The 13,988-nt window shown below is 38.2% G+C and overlaps 1 protein-coding gene across 2 annotated transcripts in view; it reads left to right on the forward strand.

Moving 5' to 3' along the window:
• bcl9 (BCL9 transcription coactivator) overlaps nucleotides 1-13,988 on the forward strand; it is a 182,511-nt gene that overhangs the window by 87,473 nt on the left and 81,050 nt on the right. The gene's annotated exons all lie outside the window — the stretch shown is intronic.

Consider the following 13,988-nt stretch of genomic DNA (forward strand, 5'->3'; position numbering starts at 1 on the left):
ATTGAACAGTAAATAAAGGAATGAAAGGATGCTTAAACGAAACAGTAAAAAAAGAGATGGGTAGATGTATGGTGGAAATGTATATAGAGGGATGGGTGGATGGATGGGGATGGATGGATGAAACAATAGATTGAGAGCTGGCTGGCTGGCTGGCTGGATGGATGGATGGATGGATGGATGGATGGATGGAAGAATGAATGAAGGAATGAAACTATATAGAGACATAAATGGATGTATGGATAGAACAGTAAATAGATGAATGAATGGATAAAACAATAATTAGAGAATTGGATGGATTGAACAGTAAACAAAGGAATGGATCGATGGTTAGATGAAACAGTAAATATAGAGATGGATGGACAGATTGATGTATGTAGAAACAAAATAGAGGATGGAGTGATGGACGAAACAATACATAGAGATATGGATAATGGATGGATGGAACAGTAAATGGATAGATGGATGGATGAAACAATAATTAGAGAGATGGATGGATGGATTGAACAATAAATAAAGGATAGATAGATAGATAGATAGATAGATAGATAGATAGATAGATAGATAGATAGATAGATAGATAGATAGATAGATAGATAGATAGATAGATAGATAGATAGATAGATAGATTGATAGATTGATAATTCCATCATAGATTCATTCCATCATATTTCTAGGTGTTCAACCATCATGAGAAGCTCTGTAAGTGTCAAAGTTCACTCACTCACTTCTGCCACAGTGGAATGAACCGCCAATTAGTCACAGTTGTTTCAACTTTCTTTTTTTTTCTTTTTCTTTTTAGCTGTCTTTAGTTTACAAGCCCAGACTTATAACCACTAGTCTAAGCACTCGTGTGTGGTTACCATTTAACAAATCCAAGTGATTAGAAGATTTTATTAGATCCATGGGAACATCAAGGGACAACAGTAAAAACACTAGAGCTCTTTAAAGCGGCCTCGTGTTGCTGACTGAGAGAAAAGATGTGGGCATAAATGTGTTGTTGAGTGAAGTAAACCTCAGTCTGTTTAACAAACGCCACAATGGCCTCCTCAGCCACCCTGACAACCACAAACCGCCACGACTGCATTACAGTCAACACTCACACACACAACAGACAATGGTTAACGTGACAAGCACGCCAAAAGACAATTCGTGTGCTTTTTATTACATTTAGATGTCTATTCTTGCCCACAGAAACTTTTGAGTGCAGTGCATTGAGGCATTTATGCAAGGGTAAAGATAAAGGTTCCTTATTGGCAGCTGTGGGTCTAAGAAGTTCTTATACTTACTTACCTACTCCGAGGGCTGTTTATATTGAAGTTGATATTTGGACGCACTATGTTGGTGTTACATAACATCTAATTTTATGAGGTGGGTTGTTATGGTGTAAAGTCAAGTGTGTAGATTAAGCATGGACAGAGGGGACGCGTCGTCACCAGTATCCACCAACTAATGAATTCATTCATTTATTCATTTTCTTGTCGGTTCAGTCTCTTAATTAATCCAGGGTCGCCACAGCGGAATGAACCGCCAACTTATCCAGCAAGTTTTTACGCAGCGGATGCCCTTCCAGCCGCAACCCATCTCTGGGAAACATCCACACACACATTCACACACACACTCATACACTACGGACAATTTAGCCTACCCAATTCACCTGTACCGCATGTCTTTGGACTGTGGGAGAAACCGGAGCACCGGAGGAAACCCACGCAAAGGCAGGGAGAACATGCAAACTCCACACAGAAACGCCAACCAAGCCGAGGCTAATATTAACCTAGACATGCAGAAAGGGTTAAATCACATTATCTCCTGATATACTTATATAGTCTGAATATTATGCCCAGAAGACTAACTGCACAATAAACAGCTAAATGTAAATCTCCAGGGGGGTGTTGAATTCACCTGTCCAGGCCATCGGACATGTGAATCTATTAAAAATGTCCAAGATAATGTCCAAAATCTTTAGAGTGACCCAGAGACTGTTTGGATGCATGTCACTGATGACGGATGACAAATGTTTACTGTATGATGACTGAAATGGCCTCAGTCAAAACACCAGCAGGCACAAGATGTCAAATTGACGTCAGATTGACATTGTATCCTAATGTCATGCGGACGTTGCATTTTGTTTGGAAATGAAAATCAGGTTGACGTCAAAACCCAACCTCAGGCTGACATCAGTGTTCAACGTCCAACCTAAAATCAACCAAATATCAACGTCAGATATCTAGGTAATGATGTTACAGCTTCATGTTGTACTATTGCGTTTATCAGACGCTGGACTTTGGTTGCCAGTATTTGACGTCAGTATGACGTTGATTTACGATGTTGGTTTGACGATGGATTTTGGTCACTTTATAACACAACCTAAAATCAACCAAATATCAACATCATTTGACATCATTATTGGACATCATAAATAATGTTGTCCTTAGATGCTAGCTAGAAATTGAATTTTGGTCACCTGACGTTGCCACCTAAATCTAACCAAATATTCAAGAGTTCACACTTACCTCATGATTTACGAAAAGCTCTTTTAGCATGCTGTCACAGGGAGAGAGCCCTGAGCTCAAAGGATCCTCGAGTCCAGGGCTCCCTCCCTTTGCGGGGGGAGGGACGATTGAGCTCAGGACGATCTCTGATCGGCTGAGGCTAAGGTGAACTTCCTGCAAGGAGCCAGAGCCATTGGAATTCTTGCGGCTGGGCCGCCGTGCCGTCCATTCTGGATAAAAGTGGAAGAAGGGGAGGAGGGGGGTTTCTTGATAGTTGTAGAAAGAAAAAGAGGATAAATATAGGAACTTAGGATCCCTTGATTGGAGAATCGTGATTAGCTAATATGAGCCAGCTGTGTCAATCATGAGCACGTACTCCTCTCGAAATTAGTTTAATATATTAAACTTCACTTAATGTCTTGTGAGGATGTGTGCCTGCTGGACAACAACTAAATGCACTACAGAATGTTACGTTTACACTATTTCACAAATTGCATATAAAAGCATTAGCCTTTCACAGCATAATACTCACTACTCTTAAGTACTTTTGAAAGGTCTACTCATACTTTGAGTAATATTCACAACAGATACAGTGATGGTACTTTTACTTCAGTATGATTTTTCAGTACTTTTCAACGCTCAAAACCCATGCAACATGCAAACTCCAAAAAGAACCAGAGACCAAACGAACCAGTGATCTTCTTGCTGTGAGGCGACAGCACTACTTACTGCTCCACCGTGCCACTCCCAGAAGTTCTTATAACATTCTATTATGGTGGAAAAGATCCTTTCGAGTTGTAAAATGTTTTTTACTATAATGAATAAATGTTCTTTTAACAGTTGCTCACCTAAGGGTGTTTAGTGAACCCAAGATTGTTCTTCTAAGACATCATTGTGAAAGCAAAAACCCCTTTTGAACCTTTATTTTGAGTGAAGATGACAGAAGACACCTGCATCTGTAATGCGGCATAGGGGCTGACGTGCAGGCACATAATGACTAGATACCTGCCTGAACAGATGACAAGTATTAACCCCCCTATCAACACAGCATAGGTGGTCTAGTCCTCACCTTCTAGTAGGGGACAAGCACATCCATTTGTGTTAGCGAGGTTGGAAGATAACATCTCACAGCTTTGGCAAAGGCCAAGAGAGACTTGTGTGGGTGTTGGAATGGCTCTTTGGTTACTCGCTTACAGAGTTAGGTATAACTTGTTCCACAGTAATGCATTGCTGTATTCTAATAACATTTTTAGGAAACACAGTAATGTGATGAATTACATTTACTTACGTTACTTAAGTTACAAATGTAGATTGTTGAAAACAATATTTGCTTTTTTAATCACATTTGTAGCTGTAACGTCAGTTAATAAGCATTTGCTTTTAAATTGCTGAGCTGAAATACCTGTTGACAAGAGTGCTTGCTTCTTCAAGTGGATGCAGACTTTACTTTGATTTCATTGAGCGCTTTTTTGTTTTATTGAGAGTTTTATTGTGAACTGCAGTCTCTGTCCAGAATTTTCCACTGCTTTTATCTCAACCAGCAACTTGAATAGAAAGAATTCTACGACAATTTTCATCGCCCAGGAGAACACCGGTGACCAAAAGCACAGCAGCAACTCTTTAAACAGGCTAAATTGGAATTTTTGTGCAAGATCGTGAGTGAAGCTAACTTTTGAAAATCTACAAAGAAGCGTATTCGCTAGTGATGGGAAGTTCGGATCATTCGTTTGGACTCTAAACTTTGAGTCGCGTTTATTGAGTTGAACAATTCTTTTTTTTTTTTTTTTGAGTCATTTTATTCAATTTGCCAAAATAACATTAAAATGTTACGAGATGCTTCCAAACATCTGCAACTAGCCAAAATGTTGATCACAGACCAACTAGAATGCTACTATACAATGCAGTGCTACCAAGAAAAAGAAAATAGTTCTTGATTGTTTACCTGGTGTTTATCTATGATTACCTCATCTCACCTCTTCTGGCATGTCTTCAAATTTCAGTCATTCGTTTTTGTGACAGTAGCTATGTTTCAATCCAAAAATGCAAATTAACTTTATGCACAAAACTGGAATATCCCATAAAAGACGTGTGAATAAAGCAGCGTTTCCATCCAACGAGTCAGAGCAAACAAAATCATTTTTTTTTCAAAATCAAATTCCTGATTAACTGGTGTCAAATATCAACAGTAAAAACTTTGCTGCAATTTGCTGCAGTCAGAGAAGCTGCGTGAATCTTTTCTTCATTTAATAAATGATTTGCGCCTAGGAAGGCAATCCTGACACTCAGTGAACACGCAGTGGCTTTTAAAGGCGTGAGACGCGGAGCACAGATGCTCTTGATTCTGAGGGTCATTATTAATATAATAACTCTAATACTAAGATGATTAAGGCTTTTTATAATGACCAAAACAACATTTCAGATGTTTTACAATGTGCTCAGCCTGCTGGTTTGTCCATTCACACACATTTTTATCATCACATGATCTCTTTTTTAATGCACATACTGGAATTTGTTCAGTAAAAATTTGTTCAGTTTCCATGTAGTTTATGCGCATCTTTTCTTATTGAATAAAAAGTTTATCCTACTCAGTTATGCGCATACGTTTTTATGCGCATTTTCAAAATTGATGCGCATCTTGGCGTTTCCATCAACTGTTTTTTATGTGCGCATATCAAAAATGGGCATACAAAAATAGGTGGATGGAAACATAGCTAGTGACAGTCTCATATAAGCCTAATCAATGGATACAGTCTGAGCCGAAGGACCAATGATTAGTTCACCTTTCATCGGGTCTTTAGGTTTTTGAGTCATTCGTTCATCAGGTGGCCGCAAGTAAAAAGATGACTCAAAGCCGACGACTCAAGAAATGAACGGGTCAAATATTTGATAGACACCAATACTCTGATTTTAATATAATTAAGACAATACTCTGATTAAGAGTCTACCATGAATGAAATGTTCCTGAATGAAAGTGAAACTACCGAACTGCAGTTAAATTTGAAAATTTTCAAAATTATAATTACATTAATCTGCGAAGGAAACGGGGGAGAGCCTGGAGATGCAATGAGAGTAATGGATCTATGTGCTATAACATGTAACACGTAATCATGAAAGGAAACATTTGAAAAGTAACTCATTTAAACACCTTAATCATATTATTGTCCTATTTAGATTAAGGCAAATCATTAGATCACTGATGTCCATGTAAACATAGTCACAAACCCCAACCCTAGAAAAAAGGAGTTCACTGTTTCGCTGACAGCCTTTCCACAGGTTAGCAGTAAACCAATGTAATGTTAATTGTATAATACAAATTGTGCATTCAGGCTAAAAACAAATTATCAAAATAACATTTTAATGCAATTCATATATATAAAATATGAATTGATGTGTAGTTTAAACTTATAAATATATATTTATATTGTTTTATTGTAATCATTAAAATATTTTTTATAATTATTTTAACAGTTTTGTGCCTTAAAAGTATCGGTTCAGGCATCGTTTTGGCACTGGTACCATTTTAAAAGTATCGATTTAGCACTATTATCGAAATAACCCCAAACGATACCCAACCCTAGTTTTAAGCCAGTTTTTCCGTTTCTATGTGGATGTCAATATTCCTTAAAATGCTACAATGTTTAGACATGAAACTCTTTAAATCCACAAAAGAAAAATTTATAAAGATTGACCTGTGAACGAACTTGCCAGATTCAAACCTGAATCACTTGCAAAATGAGGTTTCACAGGAAAAAACGCTTTTCTTACTTAAGTTTTTGTTATTTCTAGTCCAAATATCTAAAACTTCCTAAACCTAGTAACATTTTCAAGAAAGGTCCAAAAAATGTCATCGCTTTTAGAAATATTATGTCAAAATTAAGCAAGTTTTTCTTTAAAAGAAGCTAAATAATCTGCCAAATAGGTAAGCAAATACCATATTGGCAGATTATTTAGCTTTTTTTTAAGGAAAAACTTGTGTAATTTTGACATAATATTTATAAAATCAAATAGACTTTTACTTTTCTAACAAAATGCTTCTTGATTTAAGAATTTGTAGATATTTGGACTAGAAACAAGACAAAAATGTTATGAAAGAATTATTTTTTTCAGTGTGGACATTAAGCTAATCACTACATCCTCGAAAAGTGTTACTTATACCAAGCACATGAGGCATTTTTGCTCTTGATTCTCTGCATAAAACTGTGGGTGTTTACCAGGGAAAGAGAGAAATGTTTCCTATTACAGTGACAGAGTGCGCAACACAGAGACGAATGAGATGAAGGTTGAAGGGAGAAGGAGGGTAGAGTGGCAAGAAGGAAATAAACATTCACGAAACGCAGAGAGAGAGAGAGAAGGACGGGCGAGGATGGATGAAGCAACTAAGCTATGCACGCTGCCAAAATTGTAGAAATAAATTAAAAAGGAGGAGCGTGGGCCTAGCAAAGGAAGTTTGTTTTGCTGTGACGTTTGCGCAGAGTCGAAAGATCTTCTGTCCTGTCGAGACGGATATGACTGCGGCCAAAAAAATCTTTCCTTCAGACTTCAGCCAAAAGTTGAAGAGAGATCACAGCTCTCTCACGCTGGCAGAACTGAATAATAATTAAAAGAAAAGTTTGTGTTTCACACATGATCACTCGAGCATTTCACTTCTTGCCTAATTAGTACACAGTAAAAAAAAAAAAAAAACTAGTTAAGCAAAGGCGTTATTTAATTTTGTAAACAACAATTAGACAGAAATTCATTCTGATAACTCGCTGTTTAATTCCGAGCTTTGATATGCTATTAGCGAATAAATTATGGTGCTTGATTAAATTGTTTGGTATTAAGTGGCACGCTGATGACATGGTAATTGTTCGTTTCAAAACACCTTTATGGGTTTTTATGCAGCTGAAGCAGTTGTAGTTGATATTTGACCCCGGAGGAATGACGCAAAAGCAAAACCAGAGGGAAAATATAGGGTTAAAAGAAATGGTTAAAAGAAACTGATTGAAGAATGACTATAGACTATCAATTTCATGAATCGTTTTATGCTTACAACTGCTTTTGGGGGGGTTATTTTTACATTTTGCTATTGTTTGCTTGAACACATGTAACGTTTTATTATTTTTGATTCACATACACTACCTGACAAAAGTCTTGTCGTCCATCCAAGTTTTAGGAACAACAAATAGTTTGACTTCTAGTTGATCATTTGGTATCAGGAGTGACTTATGTGAAAGGCAAAGACCTTTAAATTACACTTATTTGACCAAAATAAAATATGATCAAGCTTTAATTTTATTTTTTTAATTAGGACAGTAAGGTCTGACTTTGCAAAAGTGTTGTCACTTAACAGAAGTAATATACAGTGTAGAATATGAAGTCACAGTGCAATGGAAAAATAATGAATATTGTGTATGACTCCCATGAGCTTGGAGGACTGCATCCATACATCTCTGCAATGACTCAAATAACTTATTAATAAAGTCATCTGAAATGGCAAAGAAAGCGTTCTTGAAGGACTCCCAGAGTCAATTAAGATTCTTTGGAGTCATCTTTAATGCCTTCTCCTGCATCTTACCCCAGATATGCTCAATAATGTTCATGTCTGGTGATTGGGCTGTCCAGTCCAGGATAAAACAAGATTATGTGACACTGATAAAGCAAGTGAATGCTCCATATTTTATATTACTGCACAGAGAGTTCACATTTTAAACTTCAATTAATCTCACGTATTCATGTAATGCAAAATCACAGGATAATTTACCAAACTTGAAATTTCAAATGCTGCAGCATGCGAAATTCGTTGCACTAGCTTGTGTGTCTAATTTCCTGCATTCACATGCATATGAATGGGGCGAAAAGAGCAGTATGACTACAGCTTTAATCATATGTTGGTGAATTTTGCATAGAGTAAATGACATTTTGACTAGCGTCGTGAGCGAAATACTGAATCTGAAGGTTCTTCGTACAACTGACTGGTTGTACGATGCATACACCTGCGACTTTATTACATCAGTATTATTGCACCACTGCATTTGCTGTAGATCCATGTGTTGTGTATTCTAGCAGAATTAATTGTTTGTGAATTACTAAATGACATAAGAGTGGTCCCTGATACTGTTATGTTGGCGTAATTTGTCACATCCTCTAGCAAAGAACGTCTTCTCATGCGGGAGAAATGTTGATGTGTGGAAGTCCAGTTTCTGAAGTGCACATTGAATATTACTATTCGGATTGAGGTATACTGTAATGTTAATAGAGTTATTCTGTTTAATATTGCCTCTTATGTGTGAACTGGTTGGGTTTAAATGAAAAGACTGCTGTTCTGAGAGATACGCAGATGCATGTAAGGAAATATCTCATCTTGTGCTGGAAAAATAGATGAATAATGCAGTGCATGACAACAGCTCCAGTCTCTGTTTTTATACAAGCTCAATCAGATTAGTCATTTTACACCTATATTGTTTGGACATTTTCTAGCACAAGGATGGCATTTAAGGATTAAAAAGTAACATTAATGCCTGTTTGCCTTTAGTATTATGTGGTAATCATTTTATAAAGGTGCAGTTGCTCTGATAATAGCTGTTTTATGCCCCAAGCTTTATTAGATTTTTAAAATGTTTTTTTACACTCTTTTAAGAATGGTTAATCTAAAGTTAATCTATGGCATTGCAGGGAAAAATATTTTTAAGAGAACCTTCAAGTGAACCCAAAAGACCAAAACTATCTTTGTCTTTTAATGAAATAATCATGAATTGAAATCACACAAAATATTTTGAAGAAAAAATTTAGCTAATTTTCAAAGCAATATTAAAGGGCATCTGTGATAAAAAATCATGTTTTGAAAGTTGTTAGATCAGAACTGTGTGTAGGTATTGTGTGTCCACTGTCATATTGGAGAGATAAAAACAAAAGTTTCTATTTTTAAATTTCTGTTAAAATAGGACCCAAATCCCTCCCATTTTGAGACCCACTGCACTGTGATGTACGACTACGGTTTCCCTGCCCACCGAATTGATTGACAGCCACATGTTAACATTTCTCCATAGTAACACATGTATAATCATATCAACAACACAGAATATGCGCAAAGCAACTGCGATTAAAAGAATTCAGCTCTCTGTGATCATCAATCATCATCAAATGTGATCAAGAATGAGTTTTACAAGTTTAAAAAGTGTTTAAAACAGTGGATGTTTGTAATAAATTGTTGCAATTTTACTGTCTTTATCACCAAAGTCCAGTGCTTGTTTGTAAATTGCGAGGTTGCGAACAGATCGGGGTAACGGATCCGGCATGTTACCAGAGGAAAAGTAAAGAGCAGGGCGGCGAGTATTGAGGACGAACATGAAGAGGGTTGGGGAGTTGCGGAAGAAAGTAAAGAGCGGGGCAGGGAGTATTGCGGACAAACATGAAGAGGGCTCAGGAGTTGCGGAAGAAAGTAAAGAGCGGGGCAGGGAGTATTGCGGATGAATGTGAAGAGGGTTGGGGAGTTGCGGAAGAAAGTAAGAGCGGGGTGGGCAGTATTGCGGACGAACATGAAGTAGGTTGGTGAGTTGCAGAAGAAAGTAATTGTAACCGAACCCAACTGTGAGACCAGTGTAGGTTCACACCTCTAGGGGCGAGTATTGTCGATGAACATGAAGAGAGTGGGAGAGTTGTGGAAAAAAGTAGAGCGTTTGCCATGCAAAAGCAGTGCAAAGTTAAACACGCGCTGTGTGTGTGTGTGTCTGTGTGTGTTTGTGAACTTTGTAACAACATTGTGTGTGACTCATCATTGCAGAAAGGCTTGAATTAACTCCACAACAGATACATACTTCTCACTGTAGTATTTCTCACAATCGTCACGTGAGATCTGCTTCCCTTATGTCTGTCACTGTGCGGATTATCTGATGCAGCCGATGCGGAGATTGAGGCACACTCTGACAGGCATGTGGGAACAGTGGGCGGAGACAACAGGCAACAAAAACAGCTACACTGTGTTCAGAGCAGAAAATCCAATATTCCGAAAGGTTTAATAAATAATCTGATAGGTGTTTAGAGCTGAAACTTTACATTCTGGAGACACAAAAGACTTATCCTAAATCTTAAAAAAAGTGATAAAGTATGTCCCCTTTAACATAATTTTATTTAACCTGAAGTGCTAAAATAACTCAAACTGGAATAAAAGACAATAACTATTATGAACTGACAAAAAAAAACTAATAATAAAAAAGACAATGAAATATAACTATAATATAATAACTATAGTATATCAATGACACGAAATTAGCACTGACTTCTCTACGGCAGTGTTTATTTACTAGAAAAGCTCAGTTGAGCACACTAAAGTATGTACACAGACTCATCAGTCCCTGTTCTCTCCTTTATGGAGCACAGAGAGGTAAAAGCTTGCTCCAGTAAGACACTGTTATGTGTTTTTTCTCTCTCCTGGAAGGGAGTTAATACATTTCCTTTCTATCAGCAGGGAAGCACTGTTTGTACGTATCACTGCTGGAGGAAAAGGCAACAGATCGTCGGTTTTCCTCTCCTTTGTTACCTGGGGGGACCCAGTTCGGGACTCAGCAGTGGGTAAAAAGCGAGAAAGCAATTGCTAACATCATGGGGAATTGAGTACACCCCAGGACGGAAAGAGAATCTTGTGCTGTTGTTTTTAGCCAGCCCTCAGAAACGGGGCGGTGGAATCGCTTGGGTTTGCTGGTGGTACTGTCAGCTCAGGATTGGATTGCCAGCAAGTGCATTCAATCCCATGAGTCTCACCTTTCTTCTTCCTCAGCATTTAATATTCTGTAGTGTGAACAACAGCTACTGTCACCTTTGAGCTCTCACACTCTAGTTATTGTTTTGTTGTCGTCAAAAAATTAGGAGAAATGTATTTCAGTCCCCTCTCGCTCTCTATTTCAGGCTTGAATAAATAGCAATTTCTTGTTGTTTAAATAAGTAAATATATAGTTCTGCTCTCACGCTCAGCATATGCTTATGAAATCCTTTTGTATTCTGCCGCTCTTTTGTTTTGCCTCCATAAGAGGTTTTGTTGCCGGAGTGTCTCAGCGGAATGGGGTGATATAAGGATTATGTGCCTCCAAATGACATTTAAACAGGGGATCAGCAAAAGATTTGGGGAAAGATTGGTGGACCTGTAGTGTATGTGTTGTGTGTACGTGTTTTACATGAACTATGCGCCTTAAAAATGGACAAAAGGCTAGGGTTACATGCTTGCTATATTTTCTGTTAAATAATGCTGAATTATTAATACAATTTCAACACTTGTGGCTGTGTGTTTTGTTAGAAAACATTTTCACATTCATCAAAAATTGAAAATAAAAAGCACTGATAAAGACATTTTGCAACAGTAAGATTTTGTATGTGTACATTCATACAACAGTTCTGTCTGGTTCTTGAACCTGATTGGCTGATGGTCGTGCGATATTCTGCCAGTAAAAGTACTCGTACCGCTTTTTCACTCTTGTGTATTACTCCGGCCACATACAGTGACAAGCAGAGGACACTCTACATTTTGACAAATATTGCAGCTGTTGGGCAACATAATGTACTTTTGAGGCGTTTTATGCGAGAATATAGTTGTTTAGATTGCAACTATGCAGTTTATTTATAAGGATAGTGCCTGTTTTAAAATATTTAAAATTTCTGAGAAACAGCACATCGGCACAACCATAAGCCCGTCTTTGAGCAAAGACGGCTGACGATGTTCATCTACAAGATGGCAACAGAGACCGCATAATAAGCCCTAAGAGAAAAATGCTGGGAGATATTTCTGCAGACTGATGGCATTTCAGCCCTATAATCTTAAAATGTCAGCAAAATCACCTGTTTTGTCTTCACTTTAGACATTACGCTAGAGCAGGGGTCACCAATTTTGGTCCTGGAGAGCCGGTGTCTTTGCAAGGTTTTGCTCCAACTTGCCTCAACACACCTGCCTGGATGTTTCAAGTATAGTAAGACCTTGATTAGCTTGTTCAGGTGTGTTTAATTAGGGTTGGAGCTAAAATCTGCAGGACACCGGCCCTCCATAAACAAGTTTGGTGACCCCTGCGCTAGAGAATCATTCAAACACTAGCTCTAAAGTGACAAGGGTGAATCAGCAATGGCTTCTGCTGTTCTGACGTCAGCTGCAGAAAAATGAATTGCGGAAGAAAGTAGTTCCTCTGACAAAAGTGTTTTGAGATTCCCAGTGTTTGATTTTCTTTTATCTATCTATCTATCTATCTATCTATCTATCTATCTATCTATCTATCTATCTATCTATCTATCTATCTATCTATCTATCTATCTATCTATCTATCTATCTATCTATCTATCTATCTATCTATCTATCTATCTATCCATCTATCCATCCATCCATCCATCCATCCATCCATCTATCTACACACACACACACACACACACACACACACACACACACACACACACACACACACACACATTGCATACCTTAATTATGTATAATTTTAAGACTTAATATAAATTAAATGGATAAATAAAAAAATAACCCCTTCACAGTTGTCATAAAGCATAATATTAGCTGATTATACCAAAATTATTTTTGTACAAGGCTGTAAACACCTTTTTTTCTGCTGTAAATGTGGGCATTTTAACCAATGACTGTAAAAAATATGGACGACGCGACAGCCCTTTTTCCCATTGAACGCCTTGAGGGCAAAACGCCTGCTTGACGGGCACAAACTGTCGCAAAAGACTGCTGAAATTGGAGCCAGACATGCGCAGAAGGATTGTCTGATGGAGCCAGAGGAGGAGCCGCGAAAATGAGCGGAGTCGAGCTTCCAATCAAACGCTTTATGTAAAATCAACTACGCCCCCCGAACTTCTCAGCATGCGTTTGCTGTCATATCAACACAAATGGATGTAATAACGTTAACAAATATGAGGGTTTTATATATTTAATCGCGCCAGCTCCAGGCCGCAGCGCATAACTTTACTCGCGGCGTCGCGGGCTGATTCCGGCTCGCATGCGGCAGCACCGGCTCGCTCGGCCGCCGCATCTGGCTCGATTGACTCGGACTGGAATCGGGCAGTGAGTCCAGGCATCCGGAGTAGGTCCAGCAGAGGTAACATTAGTCAGTCTGAGCTCTAAGAGATAAGTCTCCGGCAGGCGAGAATCTAGCCGGAACTGTGTTTTGCTATCTGGGTGGCTAGGCGTGTATCAGCAAACTAATAAAGCCCGAAAAAAGCCCTGAACTTAGCGAATAAACAGTGTTCCACCAGGATCATGTATGTCAGAAACTATAGTTTACTGCTGAACTCATTTTGTCATGGTAAAATAACACAGAAATCGAATAATAACATTTCAGTCTACTTCAGTCTCCTGCCGAAGCTCAGATGCGCTGCTTTGAGAAACTGTCAATCACAGCTGTAAATCACGATGACACGCCCAGCATTAAATTACTGCTAAAAACAAACTGTTTACAAAAATGAAGATCTGCACCTATTTCAGCACAATAACCAGTGCCTTAATCGACCAGAACTATCTTTCAGGAC

Source organism: Danio rerio, chromosome 1 (genome assembly GCF_049306965.1).
Source record: "Danio rerio strain Tuebingen ecotype United States chromosome 1, GRCz12tu, whole genome shotgun sequence".
In the NCBI taxonomy this organism is placed as follows: Eukaryota; Metazoa; Chordata; class Actinopteri; order Cypriniformes; family Danionidae; genus Danio; species Danio rerio.